Here is a 26,094-nt window from a genome sequence, read left to right as displayed (position 1 = left end):
CCCACCACCCACCACTCCAGCAACGCTCAGTTTGTTTCCTGAGATTAAGAGTCTCTTATTGTTTGTCTCCCTCTCTGGCGTCATCTTGTTTCATTTTTCCCTCCCTTCCCCTATGATCCTCTGTCTTGTTTCTCAAATTCCTCATATCAGTGAGATCATACGATAATTGTCTTTCTCTGATTGACTTATTTCGCTTAGCATAATGCCCTCTAGTTCCATCCATGTCATTGCAAATGGCAAGATTTCATTTTTTGATGGCTGCATAATATTCCATTGTATATATATACCACATCTTCTTTATCCATTCATCTGTTGATGGACATCTAGGCTCTTTCCATAGTTTGACTATTGTAGAAATTGCTGCTATAAACCACTCAACAGTCAGCTTTTTAGACTATGCTTTTACAGACTGAAATGAAATATTCTTTAAATAGTATCTTTTTTTCTATAAGAAATCCATAAGACTGGTTCTCATACTTCAGAAACAAATATTTTATTAAATCTTTAATTTTAATGGAAACAATTATTTTCATAGGTTCATAGGAATCTTTGTATTTTAATTGGGATATCATTGCAGAAATCACTTGTGCAGTCAAGACCACGTCCTGCTGGAGAATAATCCAGTGTAATCAGAACTAAAAGCCCACGAAGGAACAAAGGTTGTAATTTGAGTCTGAAATCAGAGTCCATACATTGTGTATGTGTTTATTCACACACAAAAATAAACTCAAAATAGATTAAAAACTTAATTGTGAGACATGAAACCATAAAAATCCTAGAAGAGAACACAGGCAGTAACTTCTTTGACTTTGGCCACAGTAACTTCTTTCTAGACACATCTCCTTAGGCAAGGGAAACAAAAGCAAAAAAAAAAAAACTATTGGGACATCAAAATAAAAAGTTTCTGCACAGTGAAGGAAACAGTCAAGAGAACTAAAAGGCAACCTATGGAATAGAAGAAGATATTTGCAAATGGCATATCTGATAAAGGGTTAGTATCTAAAATATATAAAGAACTTATACAACTCACCACTCAAAAAATGAATAATCCAATTAAAAAATGGGCAGAAGACACAAACAGATGGCCAATAGACAGACGAAAAGATACTCAGCATCACTGATCATCAGGGATATGCAAATCAAAACTACAATGAGATATCACCTCACACCTGTCAGAATGGCTAAAATCAGTAACAAGAAACAACATGTGTTGACAAGGATGTGGAGAAAGGGGAGCCTCTTGCACTGTTGGTAGGAATGCAAACTGGTGTAGCCACTGTAGAAAACAGTATGGAGGTTTCTCAAAAAGTTAAAAATAGAATGACTCTATGATCCAGCAATTGCACTACTAGGTATTTACCCAAATACAAAAACACTAATTCAAAGGGATACATGCACCCTGATGTTTATAAAGCATTATCAACAATAGCCAGATTATGGAAATAGCCAACTGTCAATCAACTAATGAATGAAGAAGAATGGTGTGTACACACACACACACACACACACACACAGAGGAATATTAATCAGCCATAAAAAAGAATGAAATCTTGCCATTTGCAACAACATGGGTGGAGCTAGAGAGTATTATGCTAAGTGAAATAAGTCAGTCAGAGAAAGATAAATATTATATGACTTCACTCAAATGTGGAATTTAAGAAACAAAACAAACAGGCAAAGGGAAAAAATAAGAGAAAGAGACAAATCAAGAAACAGACTCAACTATAGAAGACAAACTGATTTACCAGAGGGGAGGAAGTTGGGGGGATGGGCTAACTAGGTGATATGGATTAAGGAAAAGAATATATACATATATATTTTATATATTAAATATATATTCTATATATAGATTCTTTAATAAGCATGAATAATCTATATAGTGGCCTATGTGAATTCTTATGGAGTATTCTATTAAGTTTTAACCTATTTACAAACTATAAATGAAGCAAATTATTTCACTTTGTCTCTAGGACTTTAATTTGGTAATTCACCTGGTTTCATTTAATGGCTATAAATGTGATATATTTTGCAATGCTGAGATTCAAAGATTCCATAGATATATAATTCCCTGAACTTATATAGTTCACTAAAAAATGAAATTTCCCCCCCTAAATCCTTTCAAAGACTGCTATAATTTTGGTGCTCTAAAGAGCATTAGAATAATTCGTAGTTATATATCTTATGTAATTAATTGCAAATAAGACCTAGATATCACCATTATAATCCCTTGATAGCCATTATTAGTTTTTTTAAGTATAATTTATGAAGATAATTTTAGATACTTAAATTTTTTTTAAACTTTTAATTGGCATTTAAATGGTTTGTTATTTGATTACACTCCAATTTCATAAATTTAGTAAGGATTTTATCTTTATAACTTTATAGCTATGATGGTTAATCACTTTGAAGATTTTTTAACTATTTAAAAATTGTATTTTGGGTTTATGGGATGTGAAAAAAATATATCAATAAAGGTAGTAAATCCTCTTAAAGAAAACAAAGTATAGAGTTTTAACTGAGGATGGGAGTTTCTAGGCAATTCAAACGTCAAGAATTTTAGATTTCATATCTAAATTCAATCTTTGGGAATTATATTTCATTGGCTTATGGGAGTCTGGCAAGATACACAGAAAACTCCCTCTCGGTTTAGAAGGGCTGTCCTAGGAATAGGGCTGGCTCTCAGAGATGACAATCTACAACTTAAAAAAAAAAATCACTGCCTCTTGGAAAAATCTTATTTCTAGGAAGAAAGAAGTCAAATAGCTTGAATGTGTATGTGTGCACATGCATGTGTTTTAAATGTAATGCCAATGAGCCAAAAAGTGAATTTATCATAAATATGAGTTTATCAAAAAATGCATTTTAAAATAGAGACTTTCATGACATTTAGGTTTTAAACAATTCTCATGTTTATTCTATTTAATCAAAATATTTTTCCATATATACTCTTAAATGTTCATGCATTAAATCATTCTTAATAACAATTTTTACATAATTGTGTGCCATGAAAACTGCCCTAATCACTCTGGAAGTCAGAGATAGTTTTCAAATAAAAGTATAAACATTGGAGTAGGAAGAATATTTTATGAAAGTATAATTTTTTTAAGTTTTTTTTTTAAAGATTTTATTTATTTATTTGACAGAGAGAGAGATAGCAAGAGCAGGAACACAAGCAGGGGGAGTGGGAGAGGGAGAAGCAGGCTTCCACCCGAGCAGGGAGCCTGATATGGGACTCGATCCCAGGACCCTGGGATCATGACCTGAGCCGAAGGCAGACGCTTAATGACTGAGCCACCTAGGCGCCCCATTTATGAAAGTATAATTAACTGGATTTTGTTGTGTAGTCTTAGGAGTCACTTTTTTTTTTTTCCTCTTTGGATATAAAAAAGTGAGTTAAAGTTTTGAGATTCTCCAACCTGTGGGAATTTGATTAGAACTTTCTACGGCCCCTAAAGTGAAAGGGATGATTTGGGTCTTTTTTCTTCATTGCATTCTCTCAGTGAGAACACCAGATCATTTCATGTATACTTGCTTTTTAAAAGACACACAGCGGGGCGCCTGGGTGGCTCAGTTGGTTAAGCGACTGCCTTCGGCTCAGGTCATGATCTTGGAGTCCCAGGATCGAGTCCTGCATCTGGGCTCCTTGCTCAGCAGGGAGTCTGCTTCTCCCTCTGACCCTCCCCCTCTCATGCTCTCTCTCTATCTCATTTTCTCTCAAATAAATAAATAAAATCTTTAAAAAAAAAAAAAAGACACACAGCAGAAACACAGCTAACAACCTCAGAAACACAGAAAGGAATCTAATGTCTCCCTCATTATTCGGATCAGAGATCAACAAGCAGATGGATCCTATATTGAATGCGGTAAATCGCAAAACCTGCTATTTTTTTTCTTCCAAATTTCTTAGGCTTACTGCACTGTCTGCATGCACTTTTATAGCTTAAAATGATGGTCTTAAGAAAATCTAAAGTTTAAAAAACTTTTTGTAGTCTATACATTTTGAGATAGTTAAGAACGTACAATTTATTTATTAACTGATTTTTAGTAAAATGTTACCTTTTATGTTTAGTATTTTTCTTAACCTGCTGGGGGTGCCATACCGTAGACTGGGTGGCTTAAACAACAGGAATTTATTTCTCACAGTTGTGGAGGCTGGAAGTCCAAGACCAAGGGGCCAGCAAGGTAAGTTTTATTCTGTCTTCTTGGCTTATAGGAGTTTACCATCTCCCTGTGGGCTCATCTGACCTCTTGCTTGTCCACTGAAGGAGACAGAGAGAGCACTCTGGTCTCTCTTCCTTATAAGGACATCAATTCTATTGGATTAAGGTTAAATGAGGTCATAAGAATGAAGCCCTGATGACTTCTTTTAAAGGCCCCATCTCTATAGAAAGCCACACTGGGGGTCCGGTTAGGGCTTCAACGTATGACTTTGAGGCAGACACAAACATTCAGTCTATAAAAGTATTTTTTTCAGATATTTTGTACTCCAATACTCATTAATTAAAAGAGAAATTTGTTTTGCTTGGATACTATTGAGGAGGTTATAAGAGAGTGCTCTGCAGAAAAGTACTGTTGACACAAATCTGTGGAGAATTCTCATGTACACATTTAAGAGCAGCCAAACTTTTCCCCTGTAATCCAAAGTTCCTGGATTCAAATTCAAGGGTTTACACTGAAAAATGTTGATATGTCATACCTCCTAGTGTTATTAATCCAAGACTGATATCTACTAGTTATATATTTTTTAATATCGTGTAATTTTAGAAAAGATGTCAAAAGTTGTTGAACATGAGTCATTCAAATGACAGGAAAAGAATTCTTTGTAGAAAAAGAATTCTGTGTTTCAACATTGAGGCATAAAGATATAATAATAAAGACTCTACTCTTGGCTCCTCTCTCCCTGAACCCTATTTTAAAACTCACTGCTCCCTCCCCACATTTCTATTCTGATTTTGAACAAAGTTCAGGCTCAAGTATTAAATGTGCAGTGAAGGCAAGAGTATTAGTCAAGGTTCAACCAGAGAAGGAGACCAGTGGGCCATCATATCTATAAGCAAATATATGCCTTTTTGTTTATGTAATTGTGGGGGCTGCCTACACAAGTGAGGGGCCTGTTAGGCAAGCAGTCAGGAAAAGAACATCATGAGCCAGCTGGAACCCCGGGGCAGGAGTGGAGGCTAATGACCACAGGTGGGAGGCTCTCCACTCAGAGAAGCCCTGAGCATATTTTAAAGGACTTCCAAAGAATTGCTTCAGGCCCATACAAGATCATCTCCTGTTTGACCAATTTAATTAGCAGCTTTAATCACATCTGCAAAATTCCTTCACAGAAGAATCTAGATTAGTGTTTGATTGAATAACCAAGTGCTGCTTTGTGTATGTTACAAAGTGGTTTTAACTCCTGATTCTTCCACTGATCTGCATGTAACCTTAAGCTGGTATTAAACTCCGACTTTTAATTTCTACATCTGTGAAATGAGAATAAGATTTGTATCACAGAATTGCTGTGAGGATTAAAAACTTACTACAAGTGATAGTTATTGCCATTATAAATTCATAGTTTTAAAAGAAATTTGATGTATGTTAACTAATTTCTCATTGTTATCCTGAAAAATATAATGCTTAATATATACTCTTTCCTACTGCAAATAGAAAAGGATAGCAATTATATGGCAATAAAATATTAATCAATAGCAATAAAAATTGATAAATTGCCACAAAAGGAAAGCTTTAAAAAGCATATGCATATGGGACGCCTGGGTGGTAGTCGGTTAAGCATCTGACTCTCGGTTTCATCTCAGGGTCATGATCTCAGGGTGGTGAGATCGAGCCCTGAGTTGGACTGTGCTCAGCTTAAGACTCTCTCTCTCGGGGCGCCTGGGTGGCTCAGACGGTTAAGTGTCTGCCTTCGGCTCAGGTCATGATCTCAAGGTCCTGGGATCGAATCCCGCATCGGGCTCCCTGCTCGGCAGGGAGCCTGTTTCTCCCTCTGCCTTTCTCTCTCGCTCTGTCTCTCATGAATTAAAAAAAAAAAAAAAAAAGACTCTCTCTCTCTCCCTCTCCCTTAGCCCCTCCCCACTGTGCTTATGCTCACTAGCACACTCTCTCTCTCTAAAATAAATAAATAAATAAATATTAAAAAAGCATATATATATATAAAACACAGAACTTGAGCACATGAGCAACTGTTTAAGTATCTAAAACACACATTCACAGCAAATAATTTTTAACTCTGGAAACTAGAGTTCAGGTTTTCAGAAATGCCATATGATGTTAACTATAATTAGAATAGTTTGCTTTATAAATCATACATTCAAAAAAGATTTCAAGTATACCCTCTCTCTTTGATGCTTTTCTAGTATGTTTGCTAATATAACACATGTCACTTTTCATTCAAGAAAAGGAGTAAGATAAAAACAGATTTGATGTAATGAAAATCATAGTTTCAATTAAAATGTTAGTTTACCCCCAGGTTTTCCCAGGAAGACGGTAGCTAAGGAACCAGCTGTCTCCAGAACCCTTCCCCCAGCTTCCTTCCCAACATACAAACATACATATAGTTTTATTAATGTTTTAAAATACTACACTTGATGTCTTGCCTCAAACACAGAAATCCCAACAACAATATTTCAAAACTGCCGAAGTCTATCTTACTATAAGTTAAGAAGAAGCACAGTATAGCAGGGACATGAGACAACAGTGAGAAAAATATTGTAGAGAACGAATTTTCTCTTTAGGAAGAAAATGTTAATTTGCTTCTGTATGGGTGGATTTGAATGTCAAGAGCTAAGAGGGTAGTGGGTCTCCCAGGGGCAAAGGGTATTTATTAATTCATAGTTGTTGTTTTTTTTTAAGATTTTATTTATTTATTTGACAGAGAGAGACATAGCAAGAGAGGGAACACAAGCAGGGGGAGTGGGAGAGGGAGAAGCAGGCTTCCCGCCGAGCAGGGAGCCCGATGCGGGGGCTCAATCCCAGGACCCTGGGATCATGACCTGAGCCGAAGGCAGAGGCTTAACGATTGAGCCACCCAGGTGCCCCTAATTCATAGTTTTTAAACTAAATATTCTGTGACTCATCTATGACTGATGTCAGATGAAATTTGCTATCTAGAATAACTCAAAAAGCTGAATACAATACAATACAATACAATACAATACAATACAATACAATACAATACAATACAATACAATACAATAAACAAAAGTGAAATGGTAGCATTAGAGAGCAACCAAGGCAGCCCAAACTGAAGGGACTCAGCTCCTAGAGAGTAGGAAAGAGCAATGATCCTAACACCAGATAGCTCAGAGAGGGAGCTGAGGAGCAGCCCCATGGGCTTGACCCATGGGAAACAGTGCAAATGATCAATGGAGTATGGCGTCCCCATGAGACAGAGAAGTGGGTAGCCAGCAAAGGTTATGCTCAAAGTCAATAATGACAACAGCAACAAAAGAGCAAGAATGGGGGGTAGGAAGATGAGGGGAATTGCCAAGAAAATATCACAATTCTTTGCCTGGTTTTCAGAACTGAGACAGTTTTCAGGTTTGGAACCTACTGACTGGGTCCTAGGGAGCCCAAGGAGGAAGGACTCTGTAACAGCACGTAAGGGTATACTGTGGGTGTTCCCTAGTCCTTTCCCAAAGGGTCCTCTGCTTATTCACTCAGGTGGCTGTACACCCAAGAAAAGAGGAAATCACCAGACATTTAGACAACTACTAGACATCAAACACCAGTTAGTTTACGCTCTTCAACCCTATGCAGCCCCAGAATCCAAGAATTGTCCTAATTCTCCTAAGGAGAAAACCAGCCACGTGACTGGTACATTCCAAATCTCAGCCTCCTAACTCAGTGCTCCCCGGGGTTTATTTCCTCAACAGCCTCTGACACTGTCAAACAGATCACACCATTTTACCGGGCTTTTCTAGTTGTTTGTATTAGCAGTCCTGGTCTACCCCAAGTTATTCCATCCCATCTAGAATGAAGTCTCATTCAGCACTTGTCATCTTCTGGAATCATGTATTCATTCTTAGACTCTTTTTTTTTCAACAGATATTTATTTAGTGACTGTTATAACACAGCATTAAGATCAGAGTCAAGGAAAAGCCTAAAAATAAATCATCCCTAAAGAGAAGGAAATATTTGGCATTTACAGATATCACATAACAGAATGCCCAGTACTCTTCATACTTCGGGCAATTCTCCCATCTCCTCCTCCCTCATCTCCAATACTCTCACAACTTTCTCTCTATAATTTGCTTTAAGACTATCAAATTTAATCCTATTAAATTTATATCTATTAATGTTATTTCTATCAGTCATAAGAAGCCCTTAACTCCTAAGTTATCACCCAATCTCTGAGACCCCAAACCCATATCGCTCTATCTCCTAACCTAACCTCATCTCCTGCCATTTTCCAGTTCCTAAAACCATTCCTCTAAGCCCTCTGGCCTAAAGGGTCAATCACCAGGAAAATACCCTACGTCTTCAAATATATCATCAAAGTTTCCCTTCACCTTTTTTACTCCAACTGAAAAAAATGCCTCCTTCCCACTCAGCCTACCACAGATTCCCACTCAGCCCCCTAGCATGAAGACTAGTTTCTCTCCCACATCCTACTACCCCAAGTGTGGAGGCCACTAGCCTAGGAGCTCTTCATGTTGACACTTCCTGTCTTTCCTCCCTCTCTCTTCCCTAACCCACCCTGAGTAGAATCTCATGCCACCAGAGTATGCAACCTGGTCCCCTCCTTATTCCAGTCATCTCGGTCCTTCCCAATTCTCTGCACTTACTGAAATATAAAACGGTATATTTATCTTTACCTTCAATTCCTCTTCTTCCTGCTCTATTTAATCCAATCCAATCCAATCTTTTGGAAATCATCTCTGCATTGAAACAGCTCTTGTTGAGGTCACGAATAATCTCCCATTGTTAAAGCCCTTGATCAGTTCTCTACTCTCATCTTCCATGGTTTTCCAGCAACATGTGGCACCATTAATTAATCCTCCTTAGTACACTTTTATTACTTAGCTTTCAGATAGTGAATTCTCCTGTTTTTTCTTCTACTTCACTGGGTGCTCTAAGTCTTTTTTTTTCTCTTCTACCTTTTCCCTTAGCCTCCACCCCGTTTTTCTACTCTGTTTCTATGACTTAGACTGTTTTTTTGCTTTGTTTTCATTTTAAGATTATACTTACGAGTGATGCCTTGCAGTATTTGTCTTTCCCTGTCTGGTTTATTTCACTTAGCATAATGTCCTCAGGATCTATCCATGTTGTGGTAAATGGCAGGATTTTCTTCCTTCTCATGGTTGAATAATATTCCATTGTGTGTGTGTATGTGATGTGATGTGATATATATATATACATATATATACACACATACATGTATGATGCAATTATATAGATGTGACATATATGATGTGATATATACGTGAGATACATATCACATCTTCTTTATCCATCCATCCACTGATGGACACTTAGGTTGCTTCCATATTTTGGCTACTGTGAATAATGTTGCAATAAACATGGGAGTGCAGACTCCATCTTTGTTTACGCTCAATCGTGCAATGAACAGTACTTGCTCAGGTGAGTTCATTCTGTCTCAGGTCTTTAAATGCCTCTATAACTTGACACCCCTCCAACCTCTGTATCATGCAGGGACATCTCTGAGCTCCAGCCTCGAAGCTCAGCCTCATACGTCCAACAGCCTCTTTAACATTTGCAAACTGAATTCCTCATCTCCTGAGCCTCCTCAACCTACAGTCCTTCCTATCTTAGTAAATGGCAACTCAGTCCTTTCCATTGCTCAGGATAAAAACCTCTCTATGATCCTTGACAGATCTCTTTCTCTTCTAGCCCATATCCAGTTCCTTGACAATGCTTAGCAATTCTGCCTTCAAATACATATCCAGATTATGGCCACTTCTTACCACTTCACTGTTACTCTCTCAGGAAACCATCATCATCTCTCACCTGGATCATTTTAAGAGCTTCCACTCTTGCTCCTGGTCAATTCATAATACAGTAAGCAGTCAGAGTAATCCTGATAGAGGATAAATTGAATCATGTTCTTCTGCTCAAAGCCCACTGATGGTTTCCTGTGCAGAGAAGATTTTGAGCCCTTACAATCATCTGTAAGGCCCTATATTACATCCATCCTCCTCCCTGAGTTTATTGCAAACCCTGCTCTCTGTCCTGACCCCAGCCTTCTTCCTCCTAATGTTATAGGCACACCCCAGCCTTTGAGACTTTGTACTTACTAGTCCATTTTCAAAAATACTTTTCTCACCCTCCTGAGTATCTACAGCTCACTTACCTCCTTTATATCTCTGATCAGACATCGTCCTATGTGTGAGGGCTCCTACATCACCGTATTTTAAACTGCACCTGCGCACACACACTAGTACTCCATATCCTGTTTTATTTGTATTTATTGTCAGCTTTGCACAGTGGCAGTATCGTAGCCAATGAGGTTTATCCGAGGCGTGGTTATTGCTAATTATTTGTATTTATTGTGGTTATCCCCATTTGACAGAGTAGATATTTAACTTTTTGTTTATTCTCTCTTTCTACACTAGAATGCATGGTATATGAGGGAGGAATTTTTCTCCATTTTGTTTACTGTTGTACCTCCAATATTGAGAACCATGATGTTATAGGCACTCAAAAATGTTTAATTATTGATTGGAAGAACTAGCAAATTCTTAGGGGTATAAGGCCATTCTGAATGTATCCAAAAAGAGATACCCCACTGGTAAGTTTAGTGGGATTGCCTATGTATAGATGAATTTGGTGTGATATACATATTCAAGTTAAAAAACATTTCTCAGGACACATTTTCCCAGTGAAGGCTTTTGAGAAGAGGTATTCTCTCTCTTTTTTATCAGTGGGCTTCACAGACAAGTTGAAAAGTTGCAGCTTTACAATTACACCTACAAACAAATGCTGTCTATTCATTTTATATTTGCCTCCACTAACAAGCTCTCTCTTAATGTGTCAATCTTAAGTTATTCTCCATAAGTCAGCAACTATTTATTGAATACCTATTTGCCAGGCACTGGGCTAATTATTGGGGATATAGGGTTCCTGCTCTCAGGGAACTCACAATTCTTTTTTTCTTCACAGCGTTTGATAGTACCTCTTACCTACAGCCTTAGTAACATCAGGTAAAATTATGTGGTTATTTGTGGAAATCCTGATACATATATCATTGATCTTAACTGCTTTGGGTCTATCCCAAAATATATACCCCAAAACAGATGATGTGATCTAATGCAAATGACAGCATTTCAACACAGAAGACCTCAATCCTATTTCCTATAATGTGATTAATCTTTGTAGCAAGTCAGAGGATCTCCCCTGACCTAAGCTTCACCTCAGTTTACCTCAGTTTCTTCATCTGTAAGAAAAACTTAATCCCTATTAAGCACAAAAGATTTTTGTGAGGATAGGTAATAAAATGCAGTACTTAATGTAAACGAACACTTAATAGACTACTTAAATATGTAATAAAAGTATTATTTCAATTGGGAAGCAGCCCTGTGTGATGTGACAGAGATCAAACTTTTGGAAGGAGACAAGCTTGGGGTCAAATCCTAGTCCTGGAATTTAGCAGCAAATAAAAACAATGCTATTTAATTTAGAAAGTTAGTGTGAGCATCAGAACTGATATCCTTCAAAAGCCTAGCACCCAGCACAGGATTGGGCACAGAATAGATGCTATTCTCAGCTCTCTTAATTTACCGTAATATTGTGGCCCCTGACCATTATAATTGCTACTTTCGTCCACTTTAAAAATATGCCTCAGATTTCCAATCTGTAGAATGAGGAAACTATATCAGATTGGACTCTTTGAAAAGACCTCCTCAGAAGTCTGACATGAATAATGGGCTGGAATGCGTAGGCAGAAGTCACCATTATCACATCCTTGAGGGCAGCGCTTTGACGTGCTCTATCAGATTTTTGCATGGTCAGCTCTGAGGGGAGAGACAGAAAAGTCATATTCAGGAAAAGCTCCTCAAGGCAGGACACCAGAAGAAAATAAGAATAATGAGGTAACGCTAACTATAAAGTAAACCAGGCAAAGAGCCAAGAATTCCCATGCAAAGGGAGACCGGAGACAATCAGCTCTCATGTACCTACAGCTTCCAGCAACCTTTAAACGGCAAGAGACAAAGAACACTCTTCTCAGGCAATTTTGAAAAGTCGAAGCCAAACAAGGGGACCTCCCCTCAGAGGTCACCGAGGGCCTCAGATTACTGGCTCTCCTGCCACCATTCTAGTCACCCGGTGGGATGTTCACAGTTTGTGGACATTTCGATTCTATTCCATGTTAATCTCGTGGCGGGGTTACTCTCCCAAGCAAAATGAAAGTGGAAGAATGAAACATTCAAGTCATTTGATCACAATTGGACTGAATGGGTGTCGTGCCTTCACTCCAATTTCCCAGAACTGGGAGGGTTCTCTGTCCCCTCTCATTTCAAGTACTTTTGGTCTTTCAAAATGAAAAAAAAAAAAAAAAAAAATCCTAACAGCTAGGAATGAGCTGATGTTCTGGCACACACTGAGACTGTCTTCTGACAACATTGCACAACTGCCCAGCAGCTCTTGCTTCATTTCAGAAGGCCTGGGGCCAACACTCTGTTCCTTGATCTATCCCTTAGTGCTTTAGAAACAAAGAGCGCCACTTGATGAACCAACAGTTCATGAACCAATTGACAAACTCGGTTGCATTACCTACTGGAACGTTTTATCGATTTCATGGCACTTCACTTAAAAACCAATTTGTGGGGATGTAGGTCACGCTTTGATAATTCAGCCTATGAAAGCCTAACCTCTTTTTATTCTCTGGCCATATCTGAACATCCAAGAGTATAACAAAGAGTCATAGTCTTCCATATCACAAGCTCGAAATGAAATTCACTGTCATAACGCCGAAATTTTACTACTGCCCTTCAAAGTGAGATGATTAGCATGAAATGGTACCAGAAACAGGATCAGGAGAATAGCTGTCATTTATGTATGTATTTATAGTTATTGTTAACATTATTGCAAAAAGCCCATCCCTCCCAAAGACATTAAATACTGGGCGGTTTCTTAACCCAAGAATTGGGAACTTTTGATTCCTGATCCATGGCAGTTGATATTTACCATAGTGTTCATCGTGTTCAAAAGGCATGTTTTTTAATGTAAATTTGGCTCTGTTCTTGCCTCGTTGTTTGGGGGTTTGCCCATCTGCTAGTCATTTGCTGCCAGTCTGAGGCTTGTTTTTGTTGATTGATTCAGAGTTAAACAAACAGGTTTCTTCTCTCTCATCCGTCTCTTGCCAGTCTGTCTTATGCTCATTAATTCTGTGGCCCAGTGACCTGTGAGCAGATCAATCTTTCCTTCTGAGACATCCAGTTACGAAATTTAAAATCTATATTATATACTTTGGGTCAAGATAAAGTTTTCTAAAAAGTGCTTGTGAACTGTTTTCTCGCTGGAACAGAAAAAGGGCTGCGATTTTCTACATGGCACAGAGACAAGAGAAGCAAAGGACATTTTTCTCCGCTGGTTCCAGAGAAAAGGCCTGAAGACCTCGGGTTTCTTTTGTCTCGCTAAGATCACACACGTATAGCTAATGGCCCATGGCACTCATACATTTCAGGGAGCTCTCCAGCCTTCTCTTGAACTAATTCCTTCCAGAGCCTCTGTTAAGTGTGACTCATCACTTTACAAAGCCACTGCCTCCCTGTCTTCCTCCTGCCAAATGTGGAGGGCATGTCTTTCCCACTGGATTCCGGCCATTTCTTTCATACATTTGACGTAATCTTCTTACCCATTGTTTTTGTGCATCAGATGGTGCAAAACTGCAGACCAAAAAAAGTAGAGAAAACTTAAAAACCTGAAAAATGACTCTGTGGAGATGGCTTGGGTTATCCTGGGGTATTCTTCAGCTGTGAAAAATCTTTACCAGTTTGAATAAGGAGTTTTAATTTTATTCTGTTTGTGTGTGTGTGTGTGTTTGATGGGAAAGTGGGGTATTGTAAGACTTCATATGATTGAGGAAAGTCGGCGAGATTAGAGGAGACAAAAATATAACTAGACTTGAAGAAGTTAAAACAATTTTTTAAATAAAGAAAAAAAGAACACTTGTAGTCAAATTGATCATATGAGCACACATGAGACCTTACTAGAGATTTCATGGCAACAGAAATATTCATCACATCCTGCCCCTGCCTGGACTTTCCTCCATTAATTATCCCCGCTCTTCTGAGTACTGTCAACCTTTTCCTTTCCACTGGCCTCATTCTCGTAGGCCAGACACATGTTCAAGGCTCTCCCATCTTGGGAATAAATACTTCTTTAACTGTCCCCACTCCAGCTACTGCACCTTCTCCTGTAAGATGTTTTGTTTTTTTTCATTCAGCTTCTAGAACAAGCAATCTACATGAACTGTCTTGTAATATTTAGTTCTTTCGCTTATTGATTACAAACCCTCTTTCCCTACATTATTGCTATGCCAGAGTGAGTGAGTTACTAATTCCAACTTTATTAGTGTTCTTGGATATAAGTGACCGAAAACTTATTTCAATCTGGGCCAAGCCAAAAGAGAAGTTATTTTTATTATTGTGGTTATTGTTGTTTAGCTCCTTTACCAAAAAAGTACATAGGCAGAACTAACTCTAGGTACAGTGGACCCGGGACTTACTGTCACTTTCCTGACTCTGCCTCCTATTTTAGCTTTACTTCTTGGCCAGTCCTTGCTTCATGGTGGCACACGGTGACAAGGATCTCTAGATTCACCTTCTCAGTGCTCCAAATGTGTTTGACCAGACCTCAGGGTTAACTTTGGTCAGCATGAGTCACATACCAACTGTTAAGTGAAGCAGTCCAAGGGGCTGCTATATTCTGACTGGTTAAGGCCTGTGTTGTGCGCATTCTTTGGAATCGAGCGGGGCTTTGAGTTTCAGCTCTCATAGTGTTTATTCATAGTAACAATACCACCTACCATGTCTGATCCTCTGCAGCAAACACCAGTTCTTTACAACAGCTATGCAAGCGATGTGTGAAACATTATGAAGATGATCGATGTTCGAATAACTTACTTGGCCCAGCTCTAAAAATTAATAAAAAGGATTTGGGATCTAAATTCAAGTTTGTTCAGTTTCAAAATTGTGCTCTTCCCAGTGCATCATGTCAAAATACTCTACCTGAAGCCCTCATCACAGAGCCAGGGCATGCTTAACTAATGTTCGTTACTTCTCTTTTCTCTGCACATGCAATTCAGAGCATGTCATAATTCTTGAATATTTCATCTTGCAGTCCCCTCCATAACCTGGCTCCTGTCTACTTTGAATGGTTTCATCTCTCACCATTTTCCCCAGATTGTTCTGAACCATTTATTCTTCCCTCAACATACCAGGTTTCCTTACTTGTCTGAAATTTTGAATATAAAATGGACTCATTCCGTCTGGCTCCCTTTCCCCATGGCAAACTCTTGATTTTTCAAGTCTGACCTCAAGCATTGACTTGCTTCTGTTGAACCTCTGCTGTTCATACATGCCTTTATTATGGAAATGAGCAGAGTGTAGTGGTTCCCATATGCTCTCCGCATTGTGCTGTGAAATCCCAAGTCTAGGCCATGAATCAGGTCACTTTCTTTTCCCATTCCCAGGGAAACACTGCAGGTACTATATAAATGTTTGTTGAATGAATAAATGTACATAAAAAAATGAATTTTTTCCCCCAAATGGCCCAAACTCCCTTTCCCAGCATAAACCTTGTTAGATAGAAGCAGCAACAAGACAAAGTGACAGAAAGAGAGAGAGAGAGAGAGAAATGCTGCCGAAAAACCCCTTGCCATACAGAGGAACTACAGAGAAAATCTTTTCTTATCTTTTATATAATTAAATGATCACTGATACACAACCAATTATTATAAGGAAGTAGAGAATTTTGGCTGCTTGCCTTCTAAAACAATTCTCGATAGCTCCTTGAATTGCCTTCATTTTGTGCTCATTCCTCTATCTTTTTTAGTGTTTTAACTGCTCTGGTCTCTAGGTTTTCATCAGCCTGGACTGTGGAAATAGTCTCTGCCCACCCCTTTCCATCTGCACGGGCCTCCCTGCAAACCACCTTCCACATGGCTGCAAAAATGATATTACTAAAACAGAACAAAACAAGAAATCCTTCTAAAGGTTTCTATTTTCTACAATTCGAACTCCAGATTGCATGCACCTATTATTTCAAGTCTCTTCCTTTTCTTGTGCTGCTGCTTTTATCTGGAATACTCTTCTCACTTTGTCCACTTGGTGCGTACAAGCTCATAATCATTACAACCATCATTTTATCTATGAAAAGTTGTCAGATCTCCCCACATATAACCAACCGCTTCTTTCCTTTTCCCTAGAGGAGCATACTTTTATCAAAAAGCCTATACTTTATTTCTTGTATTTATTTTTATCTTTCCCACTAGATGATAAAGCCCTTATTAGCAGCGACTGTGTCTTATTTATCTTGTTCCCTGGTACCTAGCCCAGTGCACAGAACATAAATATTTGATGGTTGGGATGAAAAGAAGGCAGGAAAAAAAAAAAAGACAGAAATACAGAAAGAATTAAGTCTACTTTCACTTTTGTTTCAGACCTCTGAGATTCAAATCCCTAGAAAGAAATACTTCTAATAGAATAAAGGAGAAAAGATTTATCTATATCAAAATTGTTTTTGTCAACAATAGCTTTTGTTGCAATACGGGAAAGTATATATACTCATGGATTCTTTGGTCTCACTTTTAAGATTTTAATTCTCCCAGGAAGTGTCTTTTCTTTAGCTAGCTTAAAAACCCATTAAAAATTGTTGGGGAATAAAATCCAAAAAGATGATATTCTTACTCTGTGTGCTAAAATAAATAAATAAATAAGTAAACATGAATAGATGAATTATCTTTGTTATCTATATATTTCTTCCCCCAATAAGTTGGCTTGATTCTTAATGAGAAACAAATGGAAACATATAAAAAATATTTTGTCTTCAAGCTGATACCAATTATTTTACTATTTCTTCAATGTATATTTTGTTTCTGCATCTAGTAGATGTAGACACTATGGAATTCCTTTTTTTTCTAGAAAATCTTTTCTCTTTTAGCACCTGTGATGTTACTTTCCTGGTGATGAAAGACTGTCCAAGATTGTTGGGGGATGTCTGTGAGGACTGATTCTATTTCTCCTGGCCTGAAAAATTTAATTTGACCACTGATGCTAGGCTCAGAGTCTCAGGACCAGAGAGGTGAGGGATGAGGTCAATTCTTTTGGATGTTTTCACAGGGAAGTAGAGCCCCCTACTCAGAGACTAAACCCTAGAACACCAAAAGGTCACCCAGATATTTGGGGACTGAGAAACAGCACTGAACAAAAACATATTCCCTCTTTTATTTTTTATTTTTTGGATGACAGATCATGAGGAAACCATATAAGTTCACTGTTGTCTCATTTGAAAAGTGTATTTAATACATATTCAATAAATTGAATAATGGTTTATTATATTATTTTTCATATGTATTTGTTATGTTTTTAAAATATGGTGCTCCTTAGAAGTAAATTTGTTAGTTTTACATATTTTTTTATTAACATATAATGTATTATTTGTTTCAGGGGTACAGGTCTGTGATTCATGAGTCTTACACAATTCACAGCGCTCACTGTAGCATATACCCTCCCCAATGTCCATCACCCAGCCACCCCATCCCTCCCACCCCCTCCACTCCAGCAACCCTCAGTTTGTTTCCTGAGATTAAGAGTCTCTTATGGTTTGTCTCCCTCTCTGGTGTTGTCTTGTTTCATTACACATTTCTATGTATCTTTAAAAGGAAACCCTCTGAGATGAAGCATATATATTACGTATACCTAAACACATATATAAATACATAAATTATCATTTATGGACCTATAGTATTCATCAAAAAATGTATTTAAAAACTAAGTTTTCTGAACCAATTTTCAAAATGATCAAAAGAGACATGTTATCTATGCGATGATATATACTACATATGTGTGTATCCACACACACACAAATATCTATGTATGCCCAAAGGATCATAGGATAGTTTTAAAATATAGCATCCAAAATATATCAGACATTACCATTATTAAAAATGTTGATTATGTATAAATGCTTCAAAACAGAAAATTAGAAATACTTATCTTGGAAGCACTTCTAATCACTTCCCATTTGGCACTGCCCCATTCAAATCAATTTTTGCTTAAACTCTTAAAACTTAAAAAAAGAGAAATATTTAGCTCTTTCTTTGTTCAAAATGCTAATATACATTCATCTCAATTTTCTTAATTTCAAAAGTAAGGTTTCTCATTCACCAGTTTTCTCACTACTGAAACATTGGAGAAATACGAAATAATTCATTTAAACAGACTATTTGGTATTCTGTAGACTGAAAAGTTGTTGAAACTGAATTTAAACATTTCAAAACCTTATTTCTGTCAAAATGACTTACCACTGAGACTTCATGTGTTCTTATCTCTCAGATCTATCTCCTCCAGCAAAACAAGCCCTTTGATTTAGCACCAATAGTTGTACATGTAACTGTAAGATTTCTTTTAAAAGTGCTTCCAAACACAATTAACCTCAAAATTTACTTTTCATGCAGTTTGTATCGAATGCTAACAAAAGAGACTGCTTTACACTGGGAGCTCTTGACTTGAAACTCCACTTAGTAACTTTGAGTACAAATAAGTAATTGTGTCTTCAATTTTACATGCTCAAAGAAAAAGTACAGACAGGAAGAATTATCTATGTGAAATTAGAACTAGATTTCACACTGAAGCATTGCTAGTTTCCTGTGAAAATCCACTTCTCAAATGAATGCAACAACAGCACACGAATCCACACATTAATATGAATATCCACAGAAATGAATATCCACCAACAGGACACCTTCCCAATTTAGTTTTAAAGGAACCATGGGGAACACTTTATAGGCTCATGAGTGAAGACAATAGATAGGCCACTTTATTATTTTGGAGCAGGTACCACACATTCTGAAATTGCAGTGTTTTCATGAATTCAGCAAAGACAAAGTACGCCCTATGTGTATCTCATGGTGACTTGGAGTGAAGCCAAAGTCCACAGTGCTGGAGTTCTGAGGGTTAAATCATCATATACTATCAACCAGAACAACACAGCAATTCAAGTCATTTGCCCCAAAAGCAACTTAGAAATAAACTCAAGGAAAGCTGGTTAGAACAAGTCTATCCCTGTTTTTAGGAACTAAAAAATGTGGAAATTTAGTTTTTCAGAGGCACTCTGAAGTATACATGTAAACAAATGCAGTGTCTAATTATTAAAAATAAGTTTCTTTAATAATAGGTCATTTAGGTTCTTCTGAGGTAGGTTTCCTGCCATATATTTAAAACACTTATTGCTAACCTGGTAAAAAGGAACATAACAAATCATCCAAGTTAGTCGAACCTTAACTCCAAAATAAGCTGAATGCTGAAAACATCATTTAGTATTTTTTAGATACTTTATAAATTTGAATTGATATTTAAATAGAAGTCAGTCTTGCTCAGAAAGTCTGAGGAATCTTGGCTTACTAACTATTTTTTTAAGTCAGTTAACGGGGAGCAACTGGAACATACTACAAATGGCTGATGGTAATCAAATAAATGCACCTATTAAAAATCCATGTACCCATAGCTCTGAGGGATTTTGTTATTCATCAGTGAAAACCCTTTCAACAACTACATTTGATTCCCCACAATCATTCATGCTCACAAACATCCAAACCAAAAGTGGACAAATATTTCCATCCTGTATTAAGCAATATTATAAAGGCCTGCGCATGATAATGAAGTGAGAAACATTTACTGGCATACCAGGGTGGTGTAAAAATAGTAATAACCTTTGACAACAAAGAGCTTAGTCAACTCATAGGGACAGTCGCTTTCTGCACTAGAAATGAAATCAATATTATCTGCAAAATCAGAAGACGATGGAACCTAAAATGATATTTACCTTGAAATTTATAACACAGAAAGCATTTCTGGTGAGAAGAATTTAATCTTTTCAAATACATGATGGCATCATATTTGCAACTGCAGGCATGTTGAAATATTCAGCTCTGCTTAATTGCTAAAACTGTACTTCTGAAAGAGGTAAATGTTACAAATATTTGTTGAAATCAGTTGAAATGTGTGGTATTTAACTAGTCTAAACTAATTAGCCACTAGGTCATAACCATTTCCATTTATCTTATTTCTTTGGGAAAAAAATGACACTGTAATAAAACTAGAAGGATGATTACACAACTCATATCGATGTCTTGAAAACCACCTACTCATCCACAGGGCCATAACCATGGGCTTTACCTTTGATAAGTAACATGGTAATTCTTACAGGCTTTTTGTGTGATAAGTTCTGGGAGTCAGTGAGAAGACAATTTTTACTTTATGCTGCTCGACCTGCAGAATAGATACAGGAGAGCACTTCATTTATTATAGTGATGGAATGCAAAAGAACCCACTAGTCTGAGTTGTACAGGGCTGGGACCATGAAGATACTTATGTTTCGCTCCTATGCGTTTTGGCGGTTACACTTGAAACTAAGTACTGATACAATATTTAGCAATTTTGTTATATTTTCTGAAATGATGACTATTTGTACATAGAAAATTGCTTAAAGGCCTATTTCACAGTCCTTAAAAAAGAAAAAAAATCAAAGCTTATTTACTGGAATATAATCAAGCATCCTGTAATTCAAAAATAGTTAATCCTACTTCTACAAGTGCCTTTGTTGACAACTAGCAGTGAACCTGAGGAAGTTGTTAAACCCTTTAACTGCCAGATTCTTTAACTTCATCAATTATGGGATGTAAACAAACACAACAAACACAAAGTGTGTTGAAATTCTCATAAGAAACTGTGTAAAATGCTGTGGAAATCAAGGATAAGAAAATGTTTGCTCTACTTGGACAAGGACATATTAACAGAAATACTTTTAAAGCAATCAAAATATCTCCCCCCCCCCAAAAAAAATAAAGTATACATTTAAACCAAATAAAATACGTTTTCAGAGAAATGTGGAGAAAAGTTTAAGGTTTTGATATTGGTGTCATCACCCTATTTTCTTTCATGGTATGTGATACAGATAAAGAACAGGGGAATAAATGCCTGACTTCTGAAAATTAAAAAAAAAAACAAAAATTGCTGAGTGAAAGTAAAGAAGCCCTAAGTAGTTAGAAAGATATACCTAGTTCATCGGTCAGTAAGCTTGCCATTATTAACATGTCACTTCTCCCCCAATTGATCTATAACTCCATGCAATCATATCAAAAATCTCAACAGGATTTTCCTTTTGTTTTTGTTTTGTTTTTGGCTAGGACTTGACAAACACTGAAAATTCACATGGAAATATAAAGAACATAGAATAGCCAAAAAGCTTCAAAAACAACAAAACTGGAGGGCTCATACTACTGATTTCAAAACATCTTATAAAGCTGTGGTAATCTAAGGTAGTGTGGCATGGCATCAAGATAGACAAATATATCAATGGAACAGAATAAGCTGTTCAGAAATAGGCCCCTACTTACATAAACAAATGGTTTTTGACAAAGCTGCAAAGGCAATTCAATGCAGAAAGAAGAGGCTTTCAAAAAAAGGTGCTCAGACATTTGGAAATCCACATGCAAGAAAATGAACTTAGATTCATATTTAGTACTGTATAAGAAAAAATACTCAAAATAGATCATAGATTTGAATGTAAAAATCTAAAACTATAAAGTTTCTAGAAAAAAACATAAGAGAAGACCTTTATCACCTTGGGTTGTCAAAGATTTCTTAGGACACCAAAAGCATGATCCATATAAGAAAAAAAATGGGCTCAAAATTAGAAACTTTTGTCCTTCAAAAGACACTCCTAGGATAATAAACAGATAAGCCACACTGGAGGAAAATATTTGCAAAGAATGTAGCTCATAAAGGACTTATATAAAGTACTCTCAAAACTGAATTAAAAGAGACAAAAAATGGGCCAAAGATTGAACATATACTTTATCAAAGAAAAAATAATGAATGATATGGTAGGTGAATTATGGCTTCCCAAAATTTATCCATGTCCTAATCTCTGGCCAAAAAAAAAAAAAAAGAAAGAAAAAAAGACTTTGTAGATGTGAGGTAAATTAAGGATTTTTGAGATGACAGTATTCTGGATTATATGGGTGGACCCTAAATGCAATCACATGTTCTTTATAAGAGGAAGGCAGAGGAAGTTTGACCATAGAAGAGAAGGCCATATGATGGAAGTAGAGGGAAACAGAGGTCAGAGAGAGAAGATGTTATGCCACTGGCTTTAAAGATGGAGGAGAGGAAAGGACCCTGAGCCAAAGAATTCAAGAAGTTCAGCTCTAGATGCTGGAACGGACAAGGAACAGGCTTTTCTGCTAACACCTTGATTTTAGCTAAGTAAAACTGATTTCAGACATCTAGCTTCCATAACTGCAAGGGAATAACCATCTGTTCTTGTTTCAAGCCAAGTTTGTGGTAATATATCACAGCAGCCAGAGGAGACTAATATAGATGGCATAAAAGCTTAGTCATTAGTCATGAGGAAAATAATTAACAAACCAACTATAACAAGTGTTGGTGAGAATGTGAAGGAACTAGAACTGACACACCAATGGTGGGAATGTGAAATGGTGCCACCACTTTCGAAAACAGTTTAGCAATTTCTTAAAAAGTTCATCAACATGTGCCATGTGATAGTCATTCCAATCCTAGGTATTTACTCAAGAGAAAAGTGAATCTCCATACAAAGATTTGCATGTGAATGTTTATCTCTAATAGCTAAAAACTGGCAATGGCCCAAAGGTCTATAAAGAAGCAAATGGATAGGGGCACCTGGGTGGCTCAGTCGCTTAAGTGTCTGCCTTTGGCTCAGGTCATGATCTCAGGGTCCTGGGATCAAGCCCCATGTCTGGCTTCCTGCTCAGCGGAGAGTTTGCTTCTCCCTCTCCCTCTGCTTTAACCCCCCTCCTCATGCTTGCTCTCTCTCTCTCTTCTCAAATAAATAAAATCTTAAAAAAAAAAAAAAAAGCAAATGGATAAACAAATAGTTGTATACCCATACAATGGAATGAAACTCAGATATAAGAAAAAAGGAACACATGACACATGAAAAGCATGGATGAATCTCAAAATAGTAATTCTGAGAGAGAGGCCAGACCAAATAAAATAATGTATGTACTGCAAGATTCTATTTCTATAAAACTGTACAAAATGAAACTAATCAACAGTGACAGAAAGCAAATAAGTGGCTGCCTGGGAAGAGGGCATGGGAAGGACAGACGGGAAAGATTCTAAAGGGGCATGAACAAACTTTGGGGATGACAGATGGTTTCACAGATGTATACACATGTCAAAACTTACCGATTGTACCCATATGCAGTTCATTGTATATCCGTGATACTCCAATCATACTATTAACAATAAATAAATAAAAACGTATTTTTGATTATCTATTTTCACTCCAGGAACTGGATCTAAATGTCAAATTCATAGACCATTAATCTTGAAGGCATTTGTTTTTGCAAAGTATATAAGACCGCCCAAAGCTTTTAGATGCCCCAACTTGTTTACTCATTTGATTTGTAGTCAAGTTTTACATTATATTATATATTATGTCTTAGTGAACTCTTCTTCTACTATGAAATAATACCCTGTAGGTAACATCTATTAATTAACAAGCAATGTTTAGTTTTCCAATTAAATAAAACTACCCCAGGGAGAAACAAATGGCTCAGTTAAGTAGGAAAAGAAAACATGAGTTCTACTCTCTACAAGCCTAGAATATGAGTAATTGGTAGAACTACAGTAAAGAAAACAGTAAAGGTCTAAGGAAAATTAATACGAAATATAATTATGGAAAATATTTGTGTATACAAAAATGAGTCACCTAGTTTCGATTCCATTCTAAATTCTGGTATTTTGTCCTCGGTTCAGCAACACACATACTAAAACCGGAACAATACAGAGAAAATTAGCATTGCCATGTGCAAGGATGACATACAGGTTTGTGAAGCATTCCATTTAAAAAAAAAAAAAATTCTTGGGGCACCTGGGTGGCTCAGTCATTAAGCGTCTGCCTTCGGCTCAGGTCATGATCCCAGAGTCCTGGGATCAAGCCCTGCATCGGGCTCCCTGCTCAGTGGGAAGCCTGCTTCTCTCTCTCCCACTCCCCCTGCTTGTGTTCCCTCTCTCGCTGTGTCTCTCTCTGTCAAATAAATAAATAAAATCTTTTAAAAAAAAATTAAAATTAAAAAAAATTCTTTTTAAATTAAAAAAATAAATTCTGGTATATCTATGCTTTCTTCATCTTTTAAGTTATTTATAAAACACATTTATGGGGGCACCTGGGTGGCTCAGTTGGTTAAGCATCTGCCTTCAGCTCAGGTCATGGTCCCAAGACCCTGGGATCAAGCCCCATGTCAGGATCCCTGCTCAGTGGGGAGTCTGCTTCTCCCTCTCCTTCTGCCCCTCCTCCCCCCACTCATGTTCTTTCTCTCTCTCTCACAAATAAATAAATAAAATCTTTAAAAAAGAACCACACACATTTATAGAGTACCAACTTATATTTAAACACAGTGTTTAGCTTCTAGGTACTTAAAGAGAAATAAGAAAGTCCCTACCCTAAAGAAGCTGACAGGTTAGGAGGTGAGCTCAATAATTTAAGAAAAAAGAAGAAAAAGAAACTAGACCATAAATTAAAGCTATAATGGCTGCATAAAAGAACTTGCTGATTGATAAAGGAATCATGAATGGATAATAAAAATGGGAATCATGATTAAAGCAAAAAAAAAGAAGAAGAAGAAGATCGCAGGAAGGGAAGAATGAAGGGGGGGAAATCAGAGGGGGAGATGAACCATGAGAGACTATGGACTCTGAGAAACAAACTGAGGGTTCTAGAGGGGAGGGGGTTGGGGGGGTGGGTTAGCCTGGTGATGGGTATTAAAGAGGGCATATATTGAATGGAGCACTGGGTGTTATACACAAACACGGAATCATGGAACACTACATCAAAAATTAATGATGTAATGTATGGTGATGAACAGAACATAATAATTAAAAAAAGCACACTCTTTGGCTTAATTTAAACAAAGCTGCATTTTCCTGATTATATCATATAATAATAAAATAAAATATTAAAAGGATACTTCTCTATTTCCTCCTTCCATCTTGCAGTTTTATATGTAAGGAGTGTTTTGTCTACTACAGGTAGAATCTGGATGCCTGATTGATGTGGCCAAGTAGTGGCTGCCTATTGTCATAAAAAGCTGTTGGGTTATAAACCAACTCTACACGGTTCAAAAACATTCCTTTATGATGAATACTGAGCATGCATTTCAAACATTTAAACCATTCATGCAGATCCACTTTTTAAACAGCAAACAATAGCAATGTTCTCTACACCATTAAAATAAGAGAAAACAAAACCATTCTCATTTTGCATTTCCTTTGTCAAAATACTTCACCAAACACAATTCTAACCATAACTTCAAAACCATTTATAATTTGCAAACCTACTACTACTGAATTATAGAAATCATTACCAAATTTCTTGCCAAGAGTTTAAAAGTCTTCAAGGCACTTTTCCGCATGAACCATGTAAAATGGTGGCTGCCGAACCCAAGCTGAGCTCATGCATCCCTTGTCAGAAAATTCCAATAACCCAAAGCCAAAAATTGAGATTAGTTTCAATCTGGTGGCTAAGGCCCTAACATAAAAATCCTGAGCGGCCAGAAGCCGTATTTCCCACCATGAGAATATGAACCTTGACAGAATCCTAATGTGTCGCGAGAGACAGAGCCATAAGGTGGAAGGAAAGGCATTTCTATTTCTTGTTAACAAGAGAACTGCCCTGCTGCCTTGATGGTTTCCTTAAAACAATGTTGCCAAAACTTTCCTGGATTCTAAGAACTTAAAGCTTCTGGTTTGAGTTATGATTTTTAAAAATTGCAAAATTTTTGCAAATTCAAAAAGAAACACTATGAAAGACAAAAAAAATTAATAACCATTCTTTCTCTAAGGTATAAATTATCATACAGCT

The 26,094-nt window shown here is 37.0% G+C and overlaps 3 non-coding genes across 3 annotated transcripts; all 3 read left to right on the top strand.

Moving 5' to 3' along the window:
- The first annotated feature begins 2,565 nt into the window (after positions 1 to 2,565).
- On the top strand, positions 2,566 to 2,693 carry LOC115937946 (small Cajal body-specific RNA 11). Its single transcript, XR_004073159.1, has one exon.
- A 7,744-nt stretch (positions 2,694 to 10,437) lies between these two features.
- On the top strand, positions 10,438 to 10,579 carry LOC115937937 (U4 spliceosomal RNA). Its single transcript, XR_004073152.1, has one exon. It is a non-coding gene; the product is annotated as a U4 spliceosomal RNA (small nuclear RNA).
- Positions 10,580 to 23,977: 13,398 nt separating this feature from the next.
- Positions 23,978 to 24,083, top strand: LOC115937940 (U6 spliceosomal RNA). Its single transcript, XR_004073156.1, has one exon. It is a non-coding gene; the product is annotated as a U6 spliceosomal RNA (small nuclear RNA).
- The last annotated feature ends 2,011 nt before the right edge of the window (positions 24,084 to 26,094 follow it).

This window comes from Leptonychotes weddellii, chromosome 5 (genome assembly GCF_054177405.1).
Source record: "Leptonychotes weddellii isolate Sample4059 chromosome 5, ASM5417740v2, whole genome shotgun sequence".
NCBI lineage: Eukaryota > Metazoa > Chordata > Mammalia > Carnivora > Phocidae > Leptonychotes > Leptonychotes weddellii.
The sequence above is the reverse complement of the archived record's forward strand: the minus strand, read 5'-3'. Positions and strand labels throughout refer to the sequence as shown.